Source organism: Bradysia coprophila (genome assembly GCF_014529535.1).
Source record: "Bradysia coprophila strain Holo2 chromosome X unlocalized genomic scaffold, BU_Bcop_v1 contig_130, whole genome shotgun sequence".
In the NCBI taxonomy this organism is placed as follows: Eukaryota; Metazoa; Arthropoda; class Insecta; order Diptera; family Sciaridae; genus Bradysia; species Bradysia coprophila.
This window is the reverse complement of record NW_023503296.1, coordinates 1,749,189-1,766,776: the sequence shown is the minus strand read 5'-3', so window position 1 is coordinate 1,766,776 and position 17,588 is coordinate 1,749,189. Positions and strand designations below refer to the sequence as shown.

Genomic DNA, 17,588 nt, shown 5'->3' with positions numbered 1-17,588 from the left:
TGGACTCATGTCTCACTATACTCAATCGATAGGCTACTAGTGCTAGGTAAACACTGACAAAAAAATTATATGAGTCCAAGGCTCCTAGCCCGAGATATAGCTTCTAGAATTTTTTATCCCATACAAAGGACTTTGTTTTCAGAGCTACCAGATATCAGCCTTGGACTCATGTCTCACTATACTCAATCGATAGCTACTAGTGCTAGGCAAATATTGACAAAAAATTATGTGAGTCCAAGCCTCCTAGCCCGAGATATAGCTTCTAGAACTTTTCATCCATACAAAGGACTTTGTTCCAGAGCCTACCAGATGTCAGCCTTGGACCCATGTCTCACTATGCTCAATCGATAGCTACTAGTGCTAGGTAAACACTGACAAAAATTATATGAGTCCAAGCCTCCTAGCCCGAGATATAGCTTCTAGAATTTTTCATCCCATACAAAGGACTTTGTTCCAGAGCTACCAGATGTCAGCCTTGGACTCATGTCTCACTATACTCAAATCGATTGCTACTAGTGCTAGGCAAATATTGACAAAAAATTATATGAGTCCAAGCCTCCTAGCCCGAGATATAGCTTCTAGAACTTTTCATCCCATACAGAGGACTTTGTTCCAGAGCTACCAGATGTCAGCCCTTGGACCCATGTCTCACTATGCTCAATCGATAGCTACTAGTGCTAGGTAAAGACTGACAAAAAATTATATGAGTCCAAGCCTCCTAGCCCGAGATATAGCTTCTAGGAATTTTTCATCCCATACAAAGGACTTTGTTCCAGAGCTACCAGATGTCAGCCTTGGACTCATGTCTCACTATACTCAATCGATTGCTACTAGTGCTAGGCAAATATTGACAAAAAATTATATGAGTCCAAGCCTCCTAGCCCGAGATATAGCTTCTAGAATTTTTCATTCCATACAAAGGACTTTGTTCCAGAGCTACCAGATGTCAATCGATAGCTACTAGTGCTAGGTAAAGACTGACAAAGGACATACAAAGGACTTTGTTCCAGAGCTACCAGATGTCAGCCTTGGACTCATGTCTCACTATACTCAATCGATTGCTACTAGTGCTAGGCAAATATTGACAAAAAATTATATGAGTCCAAGCCTCCTAGCCCGAGATATAGCTTCTAGAACTTTTCATCCCATACAAAGGACTTTGTTCCAGAAGCTACCAGATGTCAGCCTTGGACCCATGTCTCACTATGCTCAATCGATAGCTACTAGTGCTAGGTAAAGACTGACAAAAAATTATATGAGTCCAAGCCTCCTAGCCCGAGATATAGCTTCTAGAATTTTTCATCCCATACAAAGGACTTTGTTCCAGAGCTACCAGATGTCAGCCTTGGACCCATGTCTCACTATGCTCAATCGATAGCTACTAGTGCTAGGTAAACACTGACAAAAAATTATATGAGTCCAAGCCTCCTAGCCCGAGATATAGCTTCTAGAATTTTTCATCCCATACAAAGGACTTTGTTCCAGAGCTACCAGATGTCAGCCTTGGACTCATGTCTCACTATACTCAATCGATTGCTACTAGTGCTAGGCAAATATTGACAAAAAATTATATGAGTCCAAGCCTCCTAGCCCGAGATATAGCTTCTAGAACTTTTCATCCCATACAAAGGACTTTGTTCCAGAGCTACCAGATGTCAGCCTTGGACCCATGTCTCACTATGCTCAATCGATAGCTACTAGTGCTAGGTAAACACTGACAAAAAAATTATATGAGTCCAAGCCTCCTAGCCCGAGATATAGCTTCTAGAATTTTTCATCCCATACAAAGGACTTTGTTCCAGAGCTACCAGATGTCAGCCTTGGACCCATGTCTCACTATGCTCAATCGATAGCTACTAGTGCTAGGTAAAGACTGACAAAAAATTATATGAGTCCAAGCCTCCTAGCCCGAGATATAGCTTCTAGAACTTTTCATCCCATACAAAGGACTTTGTTCCAGAGCTACCAGATGTCAGCCTTGGACCCATGTCTCACTATGCTCAATCGATAGCTACTAGTGCTAGGTAAACACTGACAAAAAATTATATGAGTCCAAGCCTCCTAGCCCGAGATATAGCTTCTAGAATTTTTCATCCCATACAAAGGACTTTGTTCCAGAGCTACCAGATGTCAGCCTTGGACCCATGTCTCACTATACTCATTCGATAGTGCTAGGCATTGACAAATTATATAAGTCCAAGACTCCTGGCCAGAGTTATAGCTTCTAGAATGTTTTCTCCCCTACAACGGACTTTGTTCCAGAAGGAAGCCTTAGACCCATGTCAAACTATACACATCAATTCTCATTAAATAAGAGAAAAATTTTGGAAGTCAGTTGAGAATCACTCAAGGCATCGTGCTCTGAAGGAATGAACAAAGTGTGAAAAATATTTTCTTACATTGACAAAGATTTTTTGAAAGGTCAATTTTGCTTACAATTAAGCCACACAGACATTAAAAACATCGTTGAAGAAAATCTACAAAAATTGGATTGATTTTCACTTCATACCAGAAAAACGTACCCTAGGCTTGTTGATACGGCATGTGGAGTATTATTGTAATTATTGTTGTATCATATCTATCAGGGCATCTACTGATCTAAATGTATACATTTACGAAGTGCGAAATACCAATTCATCAAAATTTTTGGCTTTAAGTTCGACTTTAGTTCTTTCAGATATTTTCTAACAACGATTAAGGACATGTGTGTTCATCGTATGTAAATCACGGATCTTAGAGCTAGAATACGATAAAGACAAGGAATTTTTAAAAGAAAATGGTTCCAATGAGTTGAATGAATTTTATTCAATTGGCTTCGCTGAGATTATGATGAAAAAGTATATACCCATTTTACCATTATGGACTTGTCTTGTAGTTAAAAATGGAAAAAGCAATGGTCGGGCAGAAGTGTCATTTAAAATTGTAAAGAAACGAATGCATGATGCAGCGAGGCGTCTAGGAAATCCACCGCTGATATGCGGTAGATTTCTCCAAGAAATGCGTGAATTCGTTGATGAAATTGTTATTGAGTATGAAATGAACGCACCTCGGAAGCGGATGTGTACACCAAAGCAAAAAAAGGAAACTCAACTTGATGATGACAAAATATTGAAAAGTATCAGAAAAGAAAAAATAAGCAGAAAAATGAAAGCAAAGAACAGAATTCCCTTTTGCGATAAGCTAGAAACTATTGATGAGGAAATGAATACGACGAAAGAATTTGAAGATTTCGTTGATTCACTTCCTGCCGATATCAAGAATGATGCCGAAAAATTACGAGAATGTATTGATAGATACCAAACAGAAAAAGAAAAGTTAGGCCGTGTATCGCTAAAGCGTCGTCAAAATTACGACGTAGCAACCCCAAAGCGCCGAAAAATTGATGACACTGTCATTCCACAAACTACTCCGAAATTCCGGAAATGTGACGACATAAACGAGTCTACGCCAAAACGTCGAAAAATCAACGATATTGATTTAGACGACCCTGACCCTCATGAAAGTTGGAAAGGAAATGTCTCGAAATCTCGCCACACTTACTTTGATTATCAATACCTGCGAAAATGCAAAAGCAAAGGATTTCAGAAAAGTGCTCCGACGTCAAAAAAAACTGGAAAAAAGCCGCAACAGACAAATAAATATAAAAATTGTTTAAGGGCTAATCCAGAGATTTATATGAATTTAAAGTATCCCTTCACAGTTGCTTTTTTCGACAAATATATTGTTCGCAGGGATGATTACATCACAATCTCAGATGGACAATGGCTTAGCGATGCTTTGATAGAATACATTTTCAAAACTTTAGAATCTGAATCGGAAGAGACGAATAAAAGTATTCAATTTGAAGTGTCACGAGCGAATCTTTTATGTTTTCCCAACACGAGAAATTTGCGATTGCCTAAGATTGAGAAAAAAATTTTGGTTGCAGCTCTATTACATAGAGATCATTACACGTTGCTCATTATTCATGTAATGAAGAAGACCTTCAGTTACATGGATCCATTGAGCCCACCTGTAACAGAAGTTTATTTGAATGCATTTAAAGATTTTATTATCAGACATAATGCATCATATCCTAAATGTAGTCTCCCGAATGATGGGTGGACAATAAAAAACTTTAGTTATCCACTTCAAAAAGATGGATTTAACTGTGGTGTTGTTGTTATTTATTGTGCTACCGAATTTCTTAAAACAGTATCCGTTTGTAACATTTCAGAAGAATTTTGTCCAAACGCATTCCGCGAACACCTACAGCACTATGTTCTCAGATCTTCTGCTCAAATGAGAAATAGATGTGTAATTTGTGGTATATTAATTCAGAAAAATGCACAAGCGTGGGTGAAGTGTGATAATGGCTCTTGTTCACGACTTACTCACCTTCAGTGCTTGGGAGAGGAAATAGCTCCTGAACAGCTACACAATAAATTCTTTTTATGTAACATATGTAAAGACTAAGAAACTTAATAATCAGACATATGCTTGAGTTTACCACATAACAGATGAAATGCCATCGGTAACAGGAAAAAAGGAGGAGTTAGGCCTACTGGGGAAACCTCCTTAAAAACGAGCCATCAGAACAGTCGGAGCGTTTGCTGCGACTGAGCCCCGTACAAACCCGTATATCTATTGCGTACGTGACCCTAGTGCGTCTGTCACCCTACTTTGACCGTAAGACTATTGCGCCGGTTAATGTAGTTAAAGTAAAATTATTATGTAATATGTACATCTAACAAATTGCGCATAGCGCAATTACGAAGCCCCGTACGACGTTCCTTTCAAATGAAACAAAAATTTCAAATCGCCCTAAAATTTTATTTTTTTGAAGGGCCTAGTATCGACCTCAGTCCGAGGACCCAACTTTAAAATTTTTTTCAACTACATTCTATTCGGCCTTTGATTACCTCCCAAATGAAACAAAAATTACGAAAAACGGATGAAATTTGCTCGAGTTATATGTAAAATACACATAGGGCCCTAGTAGTGGCCTTAGTCCAAGGACCCAAATTTACTTTTTTTTCAACGACATTCTATTCGGCCTTTGATTACCTTCCAAATGAAACAAAAATTACGAAAAACGGATGAAATTTACTCGAGTTATATGTGAAATACACTTAGGGCCCTAGTAGCGGCCTTAGGCCAAGGACCCAAATTTAATTTTTTTTCAACAACATTCTATTCGGCATTCGATTACCTTCCAAATCAAACAAAAATTACGAAAAACGAATGAAATTTACTCGAGTTCTATGTAAAATACACATAGGGCCCTAGTAGCATTTCACTTCTAAGGCCCTAACTCACGGTCCACTCACCCGATTTAAAAAAAAAAAAATTCCTGGATTGGTATTGACAATACCTATCATTTGCCGTGTCATTTACATTTCCATCGTTTATTTTGCCATAAATATCACCAAAAGACCTTAAATCACTTAGGTAGCCCTAACTCACGAAGGGCCGACCCGAATATGCCCATCTTCGAACTTAGCCTCACTATTTCGACTATCTTTCAGGGAAAAAAAAATTTTTGAAATCGGATTTGATTTACTCAAGATATCGACGTGACAGACGGACAGACGGACAGACGGACAGACAAAATTTTTATTGCAGATTCGTCATCTATGAACATAGGCAAACACTTTGCCCTTACCGTCTGCTTCGAATTCCATCAATTACACACGGCATCGTAATCCTATAAGCCCCTTTGTACTTCGTACGGGGCTAAAAACGCGTCGTCGAACTACCTCTAGGGCGATGGGGAAACGTTTGTAGATATTTTTTTTTGTTCTTTTTGTAACAAAAGACTGCATCCTCGTCTAGAACCAAAAGTATGTACTGAGTGTATGTAGGAAGCATGTTTGATAATTCATTCGTTTGATAAAATATCAACTATTTCCGTAGAACCGATTATTATAAATATCAACCGAATGTATTATGGATAATCGATAAATATCGACTGATAATCGGTAAATTTACAATGTTAATTCCATAAATGAAATTCAGTGAACATGACTAAAATTGACTAACGATTTTGGCGAATATTTCAGAGAGAAGCTTTTTTGTCGTTAGGATAATAATTAAAAATCCATTCATTGCCTTCACCTAAGTATTTTCGACAGAGACAAATGCATAAACCGAATAGTTTATATCTCTGGCCAGGAGACTTCTGGTAGCTCTGGAACAAAGTCCTTTATATGGTATGAAAATTCTAGAAGCCATATCTCTTGCCAGGAGTCCTGGACTCATATAATATTTTGTCAGCATTTGCCTAGTACTAGTAGCTATCGATTGAGTATAGTGAGACATGAGTCCAAGGCTGACATCTGGTAGCTCTGGAACAAAGTCCTTTGTATGGAATGAAAAATTCTAGAAGCTATATCTCGGGCCAGGAGGCTTCGACTCATACAATTTTTTGTCAGTATATGCCTAGCACTAGTAGCTATCGATTGAGTATAGTGATACATGAGTCCAAGGCTGACTTCTGGTACCTCTGGAACAAAGTCCTTTGTATGGGATGAAAAGTTCTAGAAGCTATATCTCGGGCTAGGAGGCTTGGACTCATATAATTTTTTGTCAGTGTTTACCTAGAACTAGTAGCTATCGATTGAGTATAGTGAGACATGAGTCCAAGGCTGACATCTGGTAGCTCTGGAACAAAGTCCTTTGTATGGGATGAAAAATTTTAGAAGCTTTATCTCGGGCCAGGAGGCTTGGACTCATATAATTTTTTGTCAGTGTTTACCTAGCACTAGCAGCTATCGATTGAGTATAGTGAGACATGAGTCCAAGGCTGACATCTGGTAGCTCTGGAACAAAGTCCTTTGTATGGATGAAAAATTCTAGAAGCTATATCTCGGGCCAGGAGGCTTGGACTCATATAATTTTTTGTCAGTGTTTACCTAGCACTAGCAGCTATCGATTGTGTATAGTGAGACATGAGTCCAAGGCTGACATCTGGTAGCTCTGGAACAAAGTCCTTTGTATGGGATGAAAAATTTTAGAAGCTTTATCTCGGGCCAGGAGGCTTGGACTCATATAATTTTTTGTCAGTGTTTACCTAGCACTAGCAGCTATCGATTGAGTATAGTGAGACATGAGTCCAAGGCTGACATCTGGTAGCTCTGGAACAAAGTCCTTTGTATGGAATGAAAAATTCTAGAAGCTATATCTCGGGCCAGGAGGCTTGGACTCATACAATTTTTTGTCAGTGTTTACCTAGCACTAGTAGCTATCGATTGAGTATAGTGAGACATGAGTCCAAGGCTGACATCTGGTAGCTCTGGAACAAAGTCCTTTGTATGGAATGAAAAATTCTAGAAGCTATATCTTGGGCTAGGAGGCTTGGACTCATATAATTTTTTGTCAGTGTTTACCTAGAACTAGTAGCTATCGATTGAGTATAGTGAGACATGAGTCCAAGGCTGACATCTGGTAGCTCTGGAACAAAGTCCTTTGTATGGGATGAAAAGTTCTAGAAGCTATATCTCGGGCTAGGAGGCTTGGACTCATATAATTTTTTGTCAGTGTTTACCTAGAACTAGTAGCTATCGATTGAGTATAGTGAGACATGAGTCCAAGGCTGACATCTGGTAGCTCTGGAACAAAGTCCTTTGTATGGGATGAAAAATTTTAGAAGCTTTATCTCGGGCCAGGAGGCTTGGACTCATATAATTTTTTGTCAGTGTTTACCTAGCACTAGCAGCTATCGATTGAGTATAGTGAGACATGAGTCCAAGGCTGACATCTGGTAGCTCTGGAACAAAGTCCTTTGTATGGGATGAAAAATTTTAGAAGCTTTATCTCGGGCCAGGAGGCTTGGACTCATATAATTTTTTGTCAGTGTTTACCTAGCACTAGCAGCTATCGATTGAGTATAGTGAGACATGAGTCCAAGGCTGACATCTGGTAGCTCTGGAACAAAGTCCTTTGTATGGGATGAAAAATTTTAGAAGCTTTATCTCGGGCCAGGAGGCTTGGACTCATATAATTTTTTGTCAGTGTTTACCTAGCACTAGCAGCTATCGATTGAGTATAGTGAGACATGAGTCCAAGGCTGACATCTGGTAGCTCTGGAACAAAGTCCTTTGTATGGGATGAAAAATTTTAGAAGCTTTATCTCGGTCCAGGAGGCTTGGACTCATATAATTTTTTGTCAGTGTTTACCTAGCACTAGCAGCTATCGATTGAGTATAGTGAGACATGAGTCCAAGGCTGACATCTGGTAGCTCTGGAACAAAGTCCTTTGTATGGATGAAAAATTCTAGAAGCTATATCTCGGGCCAGGAGGCTTGGACTCATATAATTTTTTGTCAGTGTTTACCTAGCACTAGCAGCTATCGATTGAGTATAGTGAGACATGAGTCCAAGGCTGACATCTGGTAGCTCTGGAACAAAGTCCTTTGTATGGGATGAAAAATTTTAGAAGCTTTATCTCGGGCCAGGAGGCTTGGACTCATATAATTTTTTGTCAGTGTTTACCTAGCACTAGCAGCTATCGATTGAGTATAGTGAGACATGAGTCCAAGGCTGACATCTGGTAGCTCTGGAACAAAGTCCTTTGTATGGAATGAAAAATTCGAGAAGCTATATCTCGGGCTAGGAGGCTTGGACTCATATAATTTTTTGTCAGTGTTTACCTAGAACTAGTAGCTATCGATTGAGTATAGTGAGACATGAGTCCAAGGCTGACATCTGGTAGCTCTGGAACAAAGTCCTTTGTATGGGATGAAAAGTTCTAGAAGCTATATCTCGGGCTAGGAGGCTTGGACTCATATAATTTTTTGTCAGTGTTTACCTAGAACTAGTAGCTATCGATTGAGTATAGTGAGACATGAGTCCAAGGCTGACATCTGGTAGCTCTGGAACAAAGTCCTTTGTATGGGATGAAAAATTTTAGAAGCTTTATCTCGGGCCAGGAGGCTTGGACTCATATAATTTTTTGTCAGTGTTTACCTAGCACTAGCAGCTATCGATTGAGTATAGTGAGACATGAGTCCAAGGCTGACATCTGGTAGCTCTGGAACAAAGTCCTTTGTATGGATGAAAAATTCTAGAAGCTATATCTCGGGCCAGGAGGCTTGGACTCATATAATTTTTTGTCAGTGTTTACCTAGCACTAGCAGCTATCGATTGTGTATAGTGAGACATGAGTCCAAGGCTGACATCTGGTAGCTCTGGAACAAAGTCCTTTGTATGGGATGAAAAATTTTAGAAGCTTTATCTCGGGCCAGGAGGCTTGGACTCATATAATTTTTTGTCAGTGTTTACCTAGAACTAGTAGCTATCGATTGAGTATAGTGAGACATGAGTCCAAGGCTGACATCTGGTAGCTCTGGAACAAAGTCCTTTGTATGGGATGAAAAGTTCTAGAAGCTATATCTCGGGCTAGGAGGCTTGGACTCATATAATTTTTTGTCAGTGTTTACCTAGAACTAGTAGCTATCGATTGAGTATAGTGAGACATGAGTCCAAGGCTGACATCTGGTAGCTCTGGAACAAAGTCCTTTGTATGGGATGAAAAATTTTAGAAGCTTTATCTCGGGCCAGGAGGCTTGGACTCATATAATTTTTTGTCAGTGTTTACCTAGCACTAGCAGCTATCGATTGAGTATAGTGAGGCATGAGTCCAAGGCTGACATCTGGTAGCTCTGGAACAAAGTCCTTTGTATGGGATGAAAAATTTTAGAAGCTTTATCTCGGGCCAGGAGGCTTGGACTCATATAATTTTTTGTCAGTGTTTACCTAGCACTAGCAGCTATCGATTGAGTATAGTGAGACATGAGTCCAAGGCTGACATCTGGTAGCTCTGGAACAAAGTCCTTTGTATGGAATGAAAAATTCGAGAAGCTATATCTCGGGCTAGGAGGCTTGGACTCATATAATTTTTTGTCAGTGTTTACCTAGAACTAGTAGCTATCGATTGAGTATAGTGAGACATGAGTCCAAGGTTGACATCTGGTAGCTCTGGAACAAAGTCCTTTGTATGGGATGAAAAGTTCTAGAAGCTATATCTCGGGCTAGGAGGCTTGGACTCATATAATTTTTTGTCAGTGTTTACCTAGCACTAGCAGCTATCGATTGAGTATAGTGAGACATGAGTCCAAGGCTGACATCTGGTAGCTCTGGAACAAAGTCCTTTGTATGGAATGAAAAATTCTAGAAGCTATATCTCGGGCCAGGAGGCTTGGACTCATACAATTTTTTGTCAGTATATGCCTAGCACTAGTAGCTATCGATTGAGTATAGTGATACATGAGTCCAAGGCTGACTTCTGGTAGCTCTGGACCTAAGTCCTTTGTATGGAATGAAAAATTCTAGAAGCTATATCTCGGGCCAGGAGTCTTGGACCCATGAGGTATTTTGGATTTTGAAGTCTTAATTTACAAGCTTTCAAAATATTATAAGAAGACGTCGCTCCGAGGCTTCCTTCTCATCCAAAACCAATAAAAGTAATTGGTACAATCAATGAGCCCAGATAAATACTATTCGACAATTACCGTACTTCATGTAAGAACGATTTAGCTCACATGAATTGTCATGAGCTGATGTGTGAGAGGGCCCGTGTTCGATCCCAGAGATGTGCGGTTTTTTATTTCAGAAATTCACCTCTCTCTCAAGAGAGACCTTAGGATGCGTTCACTTTTCATGTGCTGGTTTCTCTCATGTGCTGGCGTACCAGTAATCAAATTTCTTATTATTAATAATTTTTGGATAAATGGACAACATGTAATGTTCCGTGTGTTGGAACATTAATAGTTCTGTTGAAAGATATAATTTCAGAATTTTGGTGCGAGAATGGTTCTACGAGTAATTGATATCCTTTACTGAGTTCTTAGAACTCGAGAATTCGATCCCTCTATTAGTACAGTTCAATTATCTTAATTCGACAACAATTTCGTATACTGTAAAAACGTATGTATGTACAAATTGCACACCATGTTGTTTCAAGTTGAAAAACTAATTTTTTTCGAGATTCGTACACAGTTTTTTTTTTGTGTTGTTTCGTCTTACTTTTAACTGAAAAAATCCTGTCTAGCAAGTCTATATAATATTATTATATGAACGTTACAAGTGCTGTGCAATGAATGTACATATATCGTTCATTCACATTTCACGCAGATCATCTCAACGTATCTGTTTTCGCATTGAACTTTTGTTTATATTTTATATTTATTATGCTCGATGCACCAAGAAAATAGCTAACGTAAATGATGATCTTCTGATACTGATAGTATAATAATGCTTAACCGTTTTTGAACATAAAAAGAATGAAAATCGTTTTCCATCTTCGATATAATTCGTATATATCAAGAATTTCATGTATAAAATTGAATGTATTTCCTTTTCGATTTTTCGCATTTTTATGAAGAATGTGTTCACAAATATATCGTGGAAAATGCCACAAAATCTCCATTTCGGATAGTGGACATTTTTCCGTTTAACAATTAAAGATTCTTCTGACTATTATCCAAGTGGTATGCGAACAATGTTTCTGTTGTAAGCGCGATAATAATCCAATTTCAATGCCGAAGAAATAATTATAATCCAATAAATAATTTAATTGTAAGTAAAATATTTAAGATTTCAATCTCTCACAAGTATAAATAAATTGAATAAATGAAATATGCACAAATGTAACTGTTCTTTTGAATAATTTTCTTCCTATTAAATGCAACATCTTAAGAAATGAAACATACCTTCTCAATAATTTCTTTTCTTTCTTTTATCAACTTCACTGCACTCGGCACTTAAGTATGAAAATTTTATTTGAACAAAATAAAAAATTTTCTCCACTAAAGTGTTGGGGGCTGGAATGTCCACTGTTATATGCACGTTAAATCCACAAAGTGTTTCGATATAATTTTAATTGAATTTTTTTTCAAAAAACGTCAAAAAATCCAAGGATCGAGTATGCTGCACACGAAACTTTTTTTTTTAAGAAAATTAAAAACCAAAAACTCTTCAAAAAACGGAAAGCTGCCCTTTCGTCGTATCAAAAATAATTTCAGATTTCGCCAAAAATATTAAAGAAATGAAAAGAACAGTTTTGAACTTGAACTTCCGCGAATCAAATTTTTTTTTTTCTTCTCCAATGTACGATCTTGACCGTACTAAGGTCGTCGCTAAACTAAAGAATACTCGATGGTAATAAGTTGTTATATAAGTTCCGTGGACTTCTTCGACGTTCTTCTATATGGCAGATGACTTTACTCTATTTCATCATCGGCCTAAGAACATCGATGGAGCAAACTTTTTCTTCGTCAAGCGATCTTTCGTGCGCTCACTATCAAGAAAAACGGTGCGCGATTATGGTTGCATTTGTCTCATTATTTAAGCTTAAGCGGGTTCATCGAACGAGCGTATGCTCAATGGTATACGTTGTATGCGGTTCATACATACGAATACACACACACACAAAGAGTGTTAACATTTCGTTCTTATTTTTGCTGTGCCGTATGACTCATGTGATATTGTCTTATATTTTGACTTGAACTTGATGATGGTTCATTATTCTCGCAACGGTCTGCGACTTGTGAATATAACAGAGAAATAGAGAAAGAGAGGGAGAGACGGAGAGAGAGAGAGAGGAATTTCTTTTTATAACGAATGAGAGTTAAAGTAGACGCGGGAAAAAGCTGCATTTAATCTGAAGACCTTGCACTCGATCGTAAATACATTTCAATATCACAATTTTCATATTGTGATCAAGTTCAATATCGCCGGTTATGGATGAAAGGTTTTCTAGCAAATATGTCGACAGTGCGATCAATTTTAGCGCGTAGAACGTTGAACGTAATTATAATAACTTTGAAAACATGTTATCCATATATCCATCCATTATGTAGAAGTCATATTAATCAGCAAAGTTATACATTCGTTATAGGATTTCATTTAAGAGACTTAGAGAAAGCGACATTATTTCATTGTTACTAGAACTGGGGTAAGAGACAGTAGACAGAGTCCTGAAGACTAGACGCAAGTTTTAACAATTTTATAAGTACAACGTTGACTTTGACATAATTTATTAGGTCGCTTGGGTGGGCTTTTTTGACAATGGTTTATATTCAGCGAGAATACGGACAGTGGCATTTGGATAAAAATTGCATGAATTACTCGATTTTTTGCTGTATACTCACTATTTACTTACTTTCAGGCAATTTCAGCGAAGAGATGTGTTCATGCTAGAAATTCTATAGGAACATGGAACATAGATGTGTCCCGATAGCTTTTTTTTGACGAATTGACGACCCCCAACCTTTCCTTACTCGACTATCTCTCACTCTGTCTATTCTCAATAAATTTACCTGTAATTACAAGATGCTAAGGATGTTTGCATGAGGGGATAATGCTAACTTAGCTCTGGTACAACGTCGAGTATTGTCGCGAAAAATAAATCTTTTATGAAATGAATACAACTGTGGGAAGGGTACGAAATATTTTTGTTTTGTGTTTGCTGACTCTGGTCAGAGTTTTAGAGCGACATGCATGATGTAAGAGATTTTGTACCAAACATCTGAAAACGGTTTTCACAAAATAAGTATCAGATCTACCTTCAATGAAATTCGCCGTCTTTCGGTATGATCGAGCGTGGAAGACTTTCTGATGTTTTTAATAAATAATTGCCAAATGTGTAAGAATGCCGCAAAAAAAAAATCAATAAAATGTGACAAATTAACAGAATCACCGTTTTCTGTTATCTGAAATTTACGCTTAGCGACAGCTATTTCCTGCTTCGATTTTTTTTTTCTATTCAATTTAACGTTTTTTTTTCTTCTCTTATTTTTAAATTCGCAAAAACATCTTTAAAAATTGTCACTTCACCAATCCAGATCATTATTCTACACATTTCATAGTTCATTGTTGCTGGTTAGGTACCTAATGAGGCAACGAGGTCACGCGTTTTATAATCAATCAATGAAAAATTTACCAATTCCGTAAATTTTTTGGCAAAATAAAGTGTTAGGCTCGATTATTATCGATTTGATTATTTTTGGCAAACTGATTACCGTTAATCAATTCAATTATCAAAATGTATTGTTGCGTTAATTCGGAACTTCTTTTTTTTATTGAATGGAATGTCGTATACAACACATTCTGAATGGCTACCATGTGCTGTGTGTGGTGAAAATAATTGAATTAACGACAATAAATTTAAATTAGAGTATGATTATGTGGACGAGGTCATGAGTGAAATTTATTTCATTTTTTGTTTGTGGTATTTTTGCGCGACATAAATGACGATAAAATATGAATTACCAGATTTAGAGTTGTTTGTTTATGTAAAAATTAATTTAAAAAAAAATTTAACTTTGATAGACGTTTGAGCCGTGAGTTATACAATACCGTATTATATCTGTTTAGATTAGCATATTAATGAGGATCGATGTTGACAATTTTACAGTTAATGTTTATTTATCAATTGAGATGGGATTAGGTTCGATTTATCTATATTAGATGAGAAAAATCGCTTTACTTTTTGTTGTTTGCGTTTGCGTTATATTTGTTTTCCAAAATTACCATACGAAAAATTAGAACATCAACCATTTATCAAGTGCAGTTATACCCACGATAATGTGTCGATATATGTGTTCAATGAAATAATTCGTCATTATGATGGAATGCGTTAAAAAATTTCGAGTCAACTGAACACCTCACTGAACACGCAAAGATATTGCAATAACGAAAATACTGTTAAATTCGGTCATCGCTCGTTTCTATCATATAGGCAAGGACGGTTGTTGATACTTGATACATACTTGAAATCCACTAATAATGTTGAACGCATAGAGTTTTTAATATTCATCATTTATAATATTTTCAGCCGTATAAAATGTAACGAATAACCGATAAAACAAACAGAAGTTAAGCTTTTTAGCCATACCATTCATTCTTGAGCGGAAAAAGTTTTTCAAACAAAGTGGATGAGAATCACACAATTGCATATATATACATAATGTAGAGCGTAGAGCAGCAGAACCAACGATCGAGAGAACATTTCATGGTCGAACGGTGAAAGCTCTTCTCTTTCTATCGTCCGCATGATCACTTTTACGTTTTTCTCTCTCCACATTTCAAAGAACAAATTCTAAAATTGTTAACATTCTATATACAGTTTTCTTACGGCATGACACCAACATCTCGGAGAACATTACCACTCTTTTCAAGTCATTAACGAACAATAATGTTGCGCTACACTCTTTTAGCTACCATCACAATAATGTATCGCTTATATCTGCCATAAATTTTCAGTTAATTGATTTAATTTATAAAATGCGGCACAACTGTGAATGGTGGAAAGAAGGTGCGTGGATAAATTAGTTTGACCATGTTATTTTGCCATTGACTGTGACGAAATTTCATTGATGGAAAATAACAGTTATAATGCGAAAATTGGTAATTGTATCATTAACTGAAAGGTTTTTGGTTTATGTATAAAGGTATATAGGCGTTCGTTCGTGTTATACTTAGATTTTATTCATATCAGTCGTAATGTAATTACGATTGTTCAATGAACGTAGCAGATTGTCATGGAATCTAATTTAGAGTAATAAAGTCTGATAAATTTATTGACGTACAATTAAAGTGAAAGAAAGCCAAAAAAAAAATCACAGTTGCGACAACCAGAAGATAAATCATAAATCGAGTAATAAAGTAAAGTTTTCAGTATGTAACACTCTTATCGTTAAATGTGCAACTGTAAATTGTAAAATTTGTCTTTTTGTATTAATACCAGGCGGTAACTAGGACGAAACACTTGAGTTTATAGCGTAGCCGCCAATATAACAACCGTATACGGCGTAAGCAACGATTTCTTGTAGTTTCAGTTAATATATATCTTCTTCGGCGCATTTTTTTTTTCAAACGATATTGGGGTATTGAGTAGCCCGATGTATTAACTGTTAAGCAGATTGGCTACTGCTGACTTAATTCACTAATTAAACTAATGTAAAACCAAATGAAATAAAACTTTTGATCGAAATGAAAATGATTCACATCAATGCTTACAGCCATAACCAATTCTCGATAGGCAATTGTGACTCTTCTAGTATTATTTGAGTCTCCAGAAAAACTCAAGTCTACAGAGAATTGTTTGAAACCAAGCGTGGATCCACCTATCATGGTCAGGCGTATAGATTTTTTTGAGACAGAAAAATTAAATTTTTCTCAAACCGCCCAGATCAGAAAATTTTTCGAATTCATGAGGTTGTTACAAATGTATTATTTAGACGTACATACCTAGCATAAATGGTTTCAGGTTGTTTTGATTTTCCGGACCGTAAATCGTTAAATATCACCAAACCCTTTGATAAGAATTTGAATCCTTTCATAATAAATAAAAGACTTGTCTGATCGTAACACTTTCTAATCAAATCCGATATTGGTGGATTTTCTGTTTCAAACAATTCATCCATTGACTAGTTGCGTACGATTTTCCCACACAGTTTAACGAACTCAATTCTCACATTCAAATTACTCGACTATGGTTGTTTCAGCAGGTGCAATAAATCGAACTAATGAAACAAATATCTCAGTAACCTCGACCTATACTCATAACACAATATCATAGTGTTAGCAACCTATCAAGAACCTAGGTTATGTAAAAAAGTTAGGAAAAATGTGTGCACGGACGTTATGTATTGAAAATGAATGTAGGTTTCGTTTACTACATGTACGCGAAGGTAGCCCAAATGAGCCTGTTACAAAGAAGCACAGGGCCTATTTTTAGGAATTTAATTCCCAAAAATTCTTAAGTTCTTCTTTGGAACGCTATATTTTCAGGAAGTATGCAGTTAGTTAACTAAGAGGTAGAAGTTGCTCTAAGCCAAATATCAGATATCCGAAAAAGCGAAAGTCCAGTTATAATAACCTCCCACATAAAGAAACAGAAAAAAACGAAGAAAAACCATTTTCGACTGAGCCCAAAATTTAAATTTGAAAGGGTGAAATTATCTTAAAAATGATACTGTAACAACGTTAGTTCGTTGTTATTCCCGTTGATTTAATACGATAATGTTGTAAAAAAAAAAAAATCTAGTTCATTGTGTCGATAAAAGTTCATGATCCGTGTTACATTTTCTATAGACAACGATCAAAACTGTAGCTACAAACATTTTTTTTTTTTGACATCATATAGAGATAAACAGATAAATTAACTCAATTATCCATTCGCTCTAGTTCAGTGGGGTATAATAAAGAATAACAAATTAATTCGACCAATATCCATCTCCTACAACAATAATTTCGCGTTTGCAAAAATATTTTTTCGGTAATTTCATATCCGAGATGGAAAAAAAAACCGATTGCTCGAATTACGATATTATAGCTGTATAATTATCTGAATCAAATGTAAACAAAAAAGGTATTATTTTCATTCATGAATTTCAAAATCTAAATAATTTGTTGATGTATCTTATATGTATCTACCTATCCACTTAGACAACATTATAACAATAAAAATTACATTCATTCATGATCGTTCGAATCATGTACGAAACTACGTTTACTTTTTTTTTGCTTATAGCCAAAGCGATTCGTATGGAGTTATGTGTATCATGTTCACACAAAAAATTATTCAAAATATCCGGTCCAAACTG

The 17,588-nt window shown here is 36.6% G+C and overlaps 1 protein-coding gene across 1 annotated transcript in view; it reads right to left on the bottom strand.

Annotated features, from left to right (window-relative positions):
* The window catches only part of LOC119067908, a 103,849-nt gene extending 91,709 nt beyond the window's left edge, over positions 1-12,140 (bottom strand). Inside the window, exon 1 of the mRNA XM_037171200.1 lies at positions 11,691-12,140. The gene's annotated coding sequence lies outside the window, so the exon portion shown is untranslated. The remainder of the gene's footprint in view (positions 1-11,690) is intronic.
* Positions 12,141-17,588: the final 5,448 nt, after the last annotated feature.